This window comes from Rhinopithecus roxellana, chromosome 17 (assembly GCF_007565055.1).
Source record: "Rhinopithecus roxellana isolate Shanxi Qingling chromosome 17, ASM756505v1, whole genome shotgun sequence".
Classification (NCBI taxonomy): Eukaryota; Metazoa; Chordata; class Mammalia; order Primates; family Cercopithecidae; genus Rhinopithecus; species Rhinopithecus roxellana.
Genome location: NC_044565.1, coordinates 27,057,087 through 27,068,550, shown reverse-complemented (window position 1 = coordinate 27,068,550; position 11,464 = coordinate 27,057,087).

Below are 11,464 nucleotides of genomic sequence, written 5' to 3'. Positions count from 1 at the left end.
GGCTGTGGATATCTGACAAGACTACTGTGTTATTGCTCCATTGTTGAGTATAACCTCCTGGGATCTTTCTCCAGTTGCCTCTCCTCTTACAGTGGAGTTGTGGTTTTGTGGTTTACCCTTTTTTTTTTTTTTCTTTTTTTGAGACAGGGTCTTGCTCTGTCACCCAGGCTAGAGTGCAGTGGTGCCATCTAGGCTCACTGCAACCTCCGCCTCCTGGGCTCAAATGATCCTCCCACCTCAGCCTCCCTAGTAGCTGGGACTACAAGTGTGGACTACAATGCCTGGCTAATTTTTTGTATTTTTTTTTTTTAATAGAGACCAGGTTTTGCCGTGTTGCCCAGGCTGGTCTCAAACTCCTTAGCTCAAGCAAATCCACTCACATCAGCCTCCCAAAGTGTTGGGATTACAGCCATGAGCCACTATGCCTGGCCTACCTTCACTTTTTCCTAGTTGTCTCTTCTGCTTCTATACCTGTGGAACACACAGACCGATCGTTGGGGAGGGTAATTGTTTTTAGTTGCAGAGGAAGCCAGAAACTTCTATTTGATGGCTCAAAGAAGTGTCTCATCATCATAACACATAGTAAGCCTCAGTGAATACTTGAGCAACCTGGCTTCGTTTTTTAATTATTTTTATTTGTTTGTTTATTTATTTTTAAATGTTTGGTAGAGATAAGGTCTCACTTTGTTGCCCAGGCTGGTCTTGAACTCCTGAGCTCAAGCGATCCTCCTGCCTTGGCCTCCCAAAGTGCTGGGATTACAGGCATGAGCCACCATGCCCAGCCATTGGCTTCCTTTTTTAAAGCATTTGATGTTGAGGATTTGTGTTATTGAATGTCTGATGTTGCACATGACAGTTATTTTCTCTTCTCTTATCTGTTAACAACATCCGGACCCTGATCTTAAGGAGATACTGTAGCTCAGCTGTTCTTGGCTGTACCTGATTAGCTCAGTTAGGTTGCTGTTGTAGAACACTAAAAGTTAGGTTCATGTACCCGATGCACAGTAAGCCAAACACTGACATATTAATGCTTAGAAAGGTTTATTCAATTTGGTCAAAGTATGAGGGCGGGAGAAGCAGATTCTCAAATATGACCTTCCTTTGCACATAGTTGGGGGCTTTCCTTGATGATCAAAGCTGCTCATGTCCCTCGGCCAGTCAAACTTCTGGATGCTATCAAGAAGGTCAGTGTGACCTAAGGATCATTGTTCTTTTTTTTTTTTTTTTTTTTTGAGACGGAGTCTCGCTCTGTCGCCCAGGCTGGAGTGCAGTGGCCGGATCTCAGCTCACTACAAGCTCCGCCTCCCGGGTTTACACCATTCTCCTGCCTCAGCCTCCCGAGTAGCTGTGACTACAAGCGCCCGCCACCTCGCCCAGCTAGTTTTTTTTGTATTTTTTAGTAGAGACGGGGTTTCACCACGTTAGCCAGGATGGTTTCGATCTCCTGACCTCGTGATCCGCCCGTCTCAGCCTCCCAAAGTGCTGGGATTACAGGCTTGAGCCACCGCGCCTGGCCGGATCATTGTTCTTTAAAAGAAAAACAAGTATATTAATCTTGCAAGCAGCACCTGGGGGTTAGGATCTGGAGTTAATCACTTGTTAGTGACTACTCTCTACCAAAATGACTATGTGCAAACAATCCTGCCTGGAGGAAGTTAAGGACAGAGAAAGAAAAGTAAAACATCTGATGATTTTTATAGTATAGACTGGATTACAGTATCCCCACTGACACTGTTCCATTCCTCAATCTTGAGTTGGGGTGTTGACTCAGTCTAATTACTTCCCACTGGCAAGGGGCATTCCTAGGGGGCTGAGGAATGGAACTTATTTACCTGCAGTTGAAAAATACTCACATGTCCTGGGACTTAGGCAGGTTTGTTGTAACATTGTTGAACAGAGTGTCAGGAGCTTCAGAAGGGCGATCTTGCAATCCCACATACATAGTGCAGCAGCAATATAATCCACAACCAAGGAGTGTTCCTGTTCCAGTCATAGCCAGAATTACCAGTAATTTTTTCCACCATGAGGGTACTGACCGGAAATATGAAGATAATCATTGGTTTAGTGACATCATGAGGTTGGACATAGCATCAGTTTGTACATATCTTGAAGGGCCATGGTGATGTTTCCTGAATTGTCTGGAATGTACGCATAGCATTCAGTTTTCATTATGGCACAAGTTCTCCTTGTGCAGCCATGAAGACATCGAGGGCCATGTGGTTCTACAAAACTGCTTTTCTCATCATAGTCATCTGAGAGGTGACTAAAGAGATGCCTTTGAATGCATCCTTCAGCACATGCTGGGTATAATTTGTTAGGATCTCAACATGTCAGGTAACATTTTCTAAACTAACTTGGGGAACAGAAATGGAGAGGGGATGGTCCTACCAGTGGAAAACCGACTTGGTCCATTGGTGCAACACATTTGGGAAATTTCCAGGTTGTCCATTGGTTTTTGCCAAATGACCCTGGACCTGTGGGAATCCCAGAGCATATTGTCCTATCCAGCCAATGAGTAATCAGGGCCAAAGATTAGTCCCACATAGCCATTGCATTCCATAGCCGTTTGAATTCCTGGTCTGTGTCCAGTCGGTAGCAAACCAGTCAGTTTGTTGCAGCCCTGAGGTATGTTCACATTGGTGGGGGGAGCATCCAACCCATATTCTTAGTGATATTTGGCCAGTTATCATAAGAATGCCGGGTGTTTTTTTTTTTTTTGTTCCCAACGTAAAGGGGCAATTTGATTTATGTGGCCAGTGGCAGGGTAAGGGTAAGGAAGCAAAATCATTCAAAGATAATCATCCCAAGCTTGATAAAAACCTTCTTCAGTATAGCGGCTGTTAATAGCCAAAATTTAGGGGGCTGCCAAGGGAAATTCCTTCAGGAGAGGAGGAGTGTATTCAAAAGTTTGTTGAACAGTCTGACTTACAGTAAAAGATTTTCTGTGACCTGGGTTGTGAAGGGTTATATTCATGCCAGGCCGTAGCCTTACATTTCCTCCTGTTAGCACACCAGAGACCTGATTTTCTTTAGAATAGTTTTTCATAAAAGTTTGTTACTGTACCCAGTTGTTTCCTTGTAAGAGCAAGACCCACCAAGGTAATACCAAAGTGCTAGAGATAGGTAACAGCCCTCCAACCCTACGAGCTTCTGTAGGCTATCTGCATCATGTGTCCATTGTAAGAAAAGATTGGTTTCAGCAGACACCGTTAAGCCATAAAGTACTGTGGTGCTTAGCAAGGCTTTACTTCTCTGTGGATGTTTTCTTGAAAAGCAGCTTCAGGTTTTTAGTTGGTTCACATGTCCATTCAGGTCTATTAACCTGGTAGGTCGGGCTGAGGGGGGAGGCAGTTTTTATCCAGGTATAATGTACCCACGGTTTAACTCCTGCCCAGTTGATGAATGCGTAGTCAGAAGGACCTCATAGGGTCTTACCCTTTGAGGGGCTAGTTGGTGATCCAGTCCATTCTCCCTCCAGGTTTTAAGTAGGACTTGGTCTCTAGCCTAGAAGGGGTGAAGTAGCTTGTCCGTGGGGAAGAAGCAAACTCATGAAGAGAAGTCAGTATTTCATTTAGCAATTTTAAATAATATCTACTAGCTCCTTCCCTTTCTAAGAATTTGTAGCCTGATCTTAGCCCCAAGGTGGCTAGGAAAGGTCTGTCATACATAATTTCTAAAGGGCTCAACTAGAGCCTGTTTCAGGAAATGACCCAAATCCTCAGCAGGAGATAAGGTAGTACTTTGTCCCAAGTTAGATTAGTTTCCTGGCACACTTTGGCAGCAGTTGTTCCTTTTTTTTTTTTTTTTTTTTTTTTTTTTGAGACAGGGTCTCACTGTGTTACCCAGGCTGGAGTGGAGTGGCACGATAGCGGCTCACTGCAACCTCTACCTCCCGGGTTCAAGCAATTCATGTGCCTCAGCCTCCCAAGCAGCTGAGACTAGGGCATGTACCTCCAAGTCCGGCTAATTTTTTGTATTTTTCGTAGAGATGGGGTTTGCCATGTTGGCCAGGCTGGTCTCGAACTCCTGGGCTCAAATAATCCGCCTGCCTCGGCCTCCCAAGGTGCTGGGATTATAGGCATAAGCCACCACACCTGGCCTAGTTGTTCTTTAAATAGTTTGATTCCGTTTTTTCAGTCTTTCCGGTGGGCTGTGGCTGTGCTGCATGAAGTTTTCATTCCGTGTCTAGGACTTGAGACACTTCCTGTACTACCTGAGAGATGAACACCACACCATTGTCACTCTGAATCATCAAAGGGAGTTCATACTGAGGAGTTATCTCTTTAGTATAGTGTGGGCCACTTCAGCTCCCTTTCTGTTCAGATAGGGTATGCCTCTACCCATCCTGTAAATGTGTCTACAAAAAACAGATGTTTTTTGAACAAAAAGATGTCCTGTAGCATCTAGGCACCCGTGACATTGTGATGAAATTAACTTGCCAGTCCTTGCATGGAGAGTCTTCTCGATATTGTACCCCCAAACGGGTGGGGTCCAGTTTTAGGGCAGTTTGGGCACAAAGCATGCGTTGATGGATCACATTTTGAATGATCCATTGCACGTCAGGGCCAGTCAAGAACTCACATGCCATTGAAGGGTTGCGTCTCTTCTGTAATGGATGCTTTGATGAAACGGGCTCACTGTATCTTTAAGGAGGGCACTGGGAACCAATATGATACCTTCCAGATTACATTTCCAGCCTGGATGGGCCAGGGCTGGGATGTGAATCCCCATTCCTTGGCTCACTTTAAATCTCCTTTGGTATAGCAAGGTTGGAACTTGGTCAGATCCAATGTGAGGTATTAATGGGGCTAAGAAAGCCTCAAAGTCCAATGTTTTTGTGGCTTGCTTGGCTGCCAGGTCGGCAAGTTGATTTCCTTTGGCTATTCGGGAGTCTCCTTTTTGCTGGCTGGGCCAGTGGATGATAGCCACTATTAGAGGGGGCATTTACAGATTTTTTTGGGGGGGGATGGTGTCTCGCTCTGTCGCTCAGGCTAGAGTGCAGTGGCACAATCTCGGCTCACTGAAACCTCTGCCTCCTGGGTTCAAGTGATTCTCCTGCCTCAGCCTCCCGAGCAGCTGGGACTATAGGGACATGCCACCATGCCTAGCTAATTTTTGTATTTTTTGGTAGAGATGAGGTTTCACCATGTTGGCCAGGCTGGTCTCGAACTCCTGACCTCAGGTGATTCACCCGCCTCAGCCTCCCAAAGTGCTGGGATTATAGGCGTGAGCCACCATGCCCGGCTTTTTACAGATTCTAGTAAGGCCAAAATATCAGAAGTATATTTGATTTCTTTATTTTTGCTAGTCAAAAGACCTCTACATAGCTCCGTGGGCATGTGCCACCAAGAAAACATATTGGGAGTCTATATAAATATTCATAATTTTTTTCTTACCCCATTGGAGGGCATGCATAAGGGCACCTTGGCCCACTGAGCTGAGGTGCCTAGCAATAAGGCTTTGGCTTCCTTAATTCCTTGTAAGGTAATGACCTCAAATTCAACATCATGATGTCCATGGTCTATGAAGCTGTTTGCATCTGTGAACAGTCCTAGTTTGGATTGCAGCAGGGGCTGATCTGCCAGGTCTGTTTGCCTTGGAAAGACCTGTTCATTAATTGGAAGACAATTATGTATGGGCCCTGGCTCCTTCTCTGGAGGTATTAAGGTAGCAAGGTTAAGAACTGAGAACACCTTTAACTTCACCTCTGGATTGTCAAGGAGGATGGATGGCTTGGTATTTTCGCAACCTCTCAGAGGTCAGCCAATACCCACCTTTTTGCTGTAAGAGAGGGGAGATGTGATGCAGGGTGTGGACAGTGATGAGCTGAGCTAGAGTTAGCTTTTCAGCCTCCTAGAAGAGGTTGCAAGTTGCAGCCACTGCTCGGAGGCAGGGGGACCAACCCTCGCCACCAGGTCAAACTGTTTAGAGAAATAGGCAATCAGTCTTCAATCAGTTCCCAAGTTTTGAGTTAGGACTCCCGAGCCCATGGCTTGTTTTTTGTGCACAAATAAATTAAAGGGCTTTCTTAAATCTGGAAGGCCCAGCATAGAGGCAGTCTTTAACTTTTCTTTGACTTTATTTTATTTATTTATTTTGACATGGAGTTTCATTCTTATCACTCAGGCTGGAGTGCAGTGGTGCGATCTCAGCTCAGTGCAACCTCCGCCTCCTGGATTCTCTAGCCTTAACCTCCCGAGTAGCTGGGATTACAGGCACCCACCACCATTCCTGGATACTTTTTGTATTTTTTAGTAGAGACGGGGTTTCGCCACGTAGGCCAGACTGGTCTTGAACTCCTGACCTCAAGTGATCTGACTGCCTCGGCCTCCCAAAGTGCTGGGATTACAGGCATGAGCCACCGCGCTCAGCCTCTTTGACTTTTAATTTTGGCATTCTGAAGCCCAGATCAGGGGCTCAGATTTTTTTCCTTTTAGGGCCTCATAAAGGGGTTTTACCATAAGTCCAAAATTCAGAATCCAAATTCAACAGAATCGCATCATTCCTAGAAACAGTTGCAGTTGTTTACAGGAGATGGGGACAGTTACCAAGGCGATTGCCTCTAGGTGGCCTAGGGGAAGGTTTTTGTGCCCCTTATTCAGTTCAGACCCTAAGTATTTTACTATCTTTTGGCACATCTGGGCTTTCTTTTTGGAAACCCAATAGCCTGTTTCCACTAGGAAATTCAGTATTTGGTATTTTCAAGGAAAGCTCTGAAGGTCTTGCAACAAAGACTTCATCCACATATTGTAAAAGCATTCCTTCTGTCAACCAGAGGTCCCTTAAGTTCCATGCCAAAAATTTCCCAAAGATTGTGGGGGAATTTTTAAATCCTTGAGATCCAGCCTCAGCAATTCAAACGCAAAGATCTCTTGTGACTCCTTGTCTAATGCAAAAGAAGGCATCTGTACAATCCAAATCTGTAAACCAACCTAGTTCTCCTGATAAAGTGATCAGCAAGCTATAGGGGTTAGGTACCATAGGGTGTATGTCCTAGACTTTCATTACTGGCCCTACGTCTTGTACAAACCGTAGCTGTCTTAATGGGACTTGCATGATGGTAAAACAGGAATGTTAAAAGGAGAACTACAGGACCAAATCAGTCCTTGTGCCAAAAAAGGCTTCCAAGAGTGGTTGAATACCCTTTTACGCCACTTCCTTTAATGGATATTCTGTCTCTCTTTTAATTTAACTTTCATGGATTTGACTGTGATCACTCTCCCTGGCTTCCTTTGGGCCCAAACATCTCTCCTTACCTGCATGAGAATTTCTTCGGGAATGTCCTGAACCTCTTCGTTTTCTGGTTGGAGCAGGAGTATTTGAAACCTACAAACTTGTTCAGAAGGAATCTGAACAAGGAATGCCATGTTCAGGCATTAAGCATGTGCAAGAAACTGTGCCCTACGCTGGTCTCTCCTAAATAGTAACCTAAGGATTGGAGAAAGGGGTAATGGTGTCTCCCAATATCCCTGTAACAGTAATGGTTTTTCTCAAAGTCGGAGAGAGACAATTGTTAATTACTTAATACGTGGCACTGTGTCAACTAAAAAGTCAATCATTCTGTTCCCCACTGTCAGTTGTGTCTAGGAATCCTGTGGGGATATAACATCTGGTTGCTCCAAGTCTAAGGGAGTCCCTGGGACACATCAGTCTTCATCTAAATACTATTCTCTCTCATCTGATTTTGAGGGAGACTGCACTTGTCAGCTGCTTTGGTCAGTTTGGGACAGCCCTTTTTCCAGTGTCCCTCCTTCTTACAATAGGCACATTGTTTTTTTCTGAAGGGGGCGTGAACCCCTCTTTGATTTCTTCCTTTTCCCCTAGGTTGGTAGTCAAGCACAGCTGCCAGTGAGTTACTTGTTGCTTCAATTTGCACTTTTCCTGAGCCTCATCCTGAGTAGAGTATACTTTAAAAGCTAACTCCACTAAATGTGAGATTGGCAACCCAAAGATCCCATTTACCTTTTGCAGTTTTCTTTGAAAATCAGGGCACTGTGGCTGATAAAGGTCACATTGGCCATTCTCTGATTGTCCAGTGCCTCAGGGTTAGTTAGCGTCAACCTACTTTCCACATGTCTGATGGAGTCTTTCTAGGAATTACAGAGGGTCCTCATATGCTTGCCGCTATACTTCCTGTACCTTGTTGAGGCTCTTAACCTGAGTAACCCCTTTCTTCAAACCTTCAAGGATGCAATTCTCATAGTGTCCTAAGTGGGAAAGGCCCCGTCATTTACATCCCAACTAGTCTGTATGTTAGGGACTGAGTCTGTTGGCCAGGGATGATTGTTGGGCCGGTTTACCTCTTCCCTAGCCTTTCTTCTGCTGTGGGCAGCACTTTAACAAAGTGAGTATCTGCCCTTGTGGGGTGATAGGTCAGAAATATAGACAAGAATAGCCCAGGCATTTGCTTGGATTGGGACAGGGGGATTATTGTTTTTCCACCTGAACAGCTCCAAAGTGGGAAAAGGAAATGTACCCACATCATGCCAACCTGTTGTCCGTTCAAGTCCTGCAGTGGGGAATTGACGCAGAGGAAACGGCCCTACTAAGGAACCAGAGGGTCCCAGGCCAAATTGGGTTTCCTGTCAGTTGCAGGAAGGGGACACCACAACCTGTCCTAAATTCATGGGGAGGACAGGTTTGGGGGTGTTCCCCTCCGCTCCAGACAATCCCATAAGGAGGCGGAGGTGCTGGAGCCATAGCTGACTGGCGGGCAGAGGATCAGGATGATTATTTAGGGGATTCAAAGCACCAAGCAGTGCCTTGTCTTCCCCATCTAATGGTGGGGAGTCCAAAACCTTAGGTTTGGGCTGCTTTTTCTTTTGCAGCATCAAATTATACCTCTTTTGAAAGTAGGTTCATTCTAATACAAGAGTATAAAAGCCTGAACATACAGGCTTGCATCCTATTTTCTCTGCTCTTACAGAATAGTTCCAGTTGCATTATAGTAGCATAACTTTAAAGAACCGTTTGTCAGCCATTTTTTCCCAAATTCTAAGGCATATTGAGGCCAAGCAGCATTACAATAAAAAAAAAAATTTATTTTTCTTCATGGGCTCATAGCTGAAAGTGGCCCAATTCTGGAGAATGCAGCCAATGATGCTACCCTCTAGGATCAATTCCGAATTTGCCATGTTCAGTCTTTTCACATAACACACCACACACGTGCGTGCACGAGCGCGCGCGCACACACACACAAAGACAACCAAACGAAACCAAACCAAACAACAAAAACAAAACAGAATCACAAACAGAAAACCAAACTCCTACAGGAAACAAGCAAGCAAATGGGCATAGTCTCCCATTCTATTACTCCCCCAAAAGGGCCCTCTTCACAATACAAGCAGAGAGAGTGAGATACGGCTGTGTGCACTGCAGTGACTTACCCTTCATTCCAAAACCGGAAGTCCAGATAGCAGTCTGAAATGTTGCTCTGCTCTAAGCTTCTAGAGCACCAACAGCAGCCCACACTGACCTAGAAGAGTGACTTTAGGGCCCCCTGACCAACACACCTGGGCAGCTGCTGGGGCACTTGTTTGCCTAACCTGGCCGGGGCCTACTGCCATGCTAGCCCTGGCATGGTTGCCAAAATCTGTTGCAGAACCCCAAAAGTTAGGTTCAAGTACCTGATGCGCAGTAAGCCAAACACTGACACATTGGTGCTTCAGAGCAGAGAAAGGTTTATTCAGTTTGACCAAAGCATGAGGGGGGGAGAGGCAAATTCTCAAATTCAGTCTCCCTTTGCACGTAACCGGTGGTTTTTATGAGTGAGGTAGGTATATGGGAAGTGAGAGCCTCTGATTATCAAAGCTCCTTGCATCCCTTGGCCAGTCAAACTTCTGGATGCCATCAAAGAGATCAGCATGACCCAAGGATCATTGTTCTTTACAAGAAAAACAAGTTCATTAATCTTGTAAGCAGCCCCTGGGGATTAGAATATGAAGTTAATCACTTATTAGTGACTACCCTCGACCAAAATACGTGCAAACAGTCCTGCCTGGAGGAAGTTAAGGACAGAGAGAAAGGAAAATAACTAAAACAAACATGATTTTTATAACATAGGCTTGGTCACATTGCTATATTTCATCTAAGTGACGGCTATGCAGTTTTTTCTCTACTTGCCACATTTAACAGAGATATAAAAGTTCTTGCTAAAGGGCTAGTCTTGTAGAGTACGTCATGAAGGTTCATCATCAAGACATCATGAAAGCCCACTTGGGAAGAAGTCAGAGCAAGACAACTGGCGAGGCAAAAAGAACATGCAGGGGCAGGCATAGAAATCCAGCTAGTCTGTTGTAAAGATCCCCTGGGCAGCAACTTCTGAGGAGGACACTGTCAGCCCAGGTGCCATCATATTAACACTACACCTTCAAAAAAGTTTCCTGACCCTATTGTCCCCTCTGTGTCCTCCTCATTTCAGTTAACATGGCCTGTTAAAAAATCTTGTCACCATTAGATGTTGCATGCCTCATTTATTTAACACACTTGTTCTGTGTCTGGCTAAGAGGATCAGCAACTCTTTGTTTTAAAAAGGTCTTTAGGCCGGACGCAGTGGCTCATGCCTGTAATCCCAGCACTTTGGCAGGCCAGGATCATCTGAGCTCAGGAGTTCAAGACCAGCCTGCCCAACATGGCAAAACCCCATCTCTACTAAAAATACAAAAATTAGCTGGGCATGGTGGCATTCACCTATAATCCCAGCTACTCGGGAGGCTGACACAGGAGAGTCGCTTGAATCCGGGAGGTGGAGGTTGCAGTGAGCTGAGATCACCCCACTGCACTCCAGTCTGGGCCACGGAGTGAGACTCTGTCTCAAAAATATCTATATATATATATATTAAAAAACAATTTAAAAACAATAAAAAGGTCTTTAGTGGTCTGTTTAGGTTTTAAAATTCTTACATTATTCACGAACGCCTATGAGTTGTTTACAATTCAAATAGCTCCATTAAGATTACATGAAAAGGGGCGGTCCTCCACCTTACTCCTGATTATCACTTCCAAAGGCAGCCACTTTAAGTATTTTTGCATTATTTATTGGCATTTGCCTCCATATTTAAATAATGTGCTTATATCGCCACTTCTTGATTTTTCCATTTGTGTTATTACCTGTTGATTTCCTCATGGTAGATAAGAAATTAGCTCTTTCATAATATCCACCCACACCACACCACACCACAGTTATTTCTCAACCTTTGGTTAAGTCAGCATTCTAAGTTCATATTATTTACTAGCTAAATATTCAGCATGTTCCATAGTGTACCATGATTGTGTTTCTCAGACCACTTTTCCCCCCTCACTTTTACCTCATTTGTTTGCCTCTTTTCCTGTGGATTGATGACGAATTCATCCCCCAAATCTCTGAAAGCATTATGTAATCTTGTATATACATCAAATTCTTGTTTTTTCTTAATCTTTCCTGGTTCCCCTGTGCTAGGTGGGGTGCTGTATTCATTTACTAGGG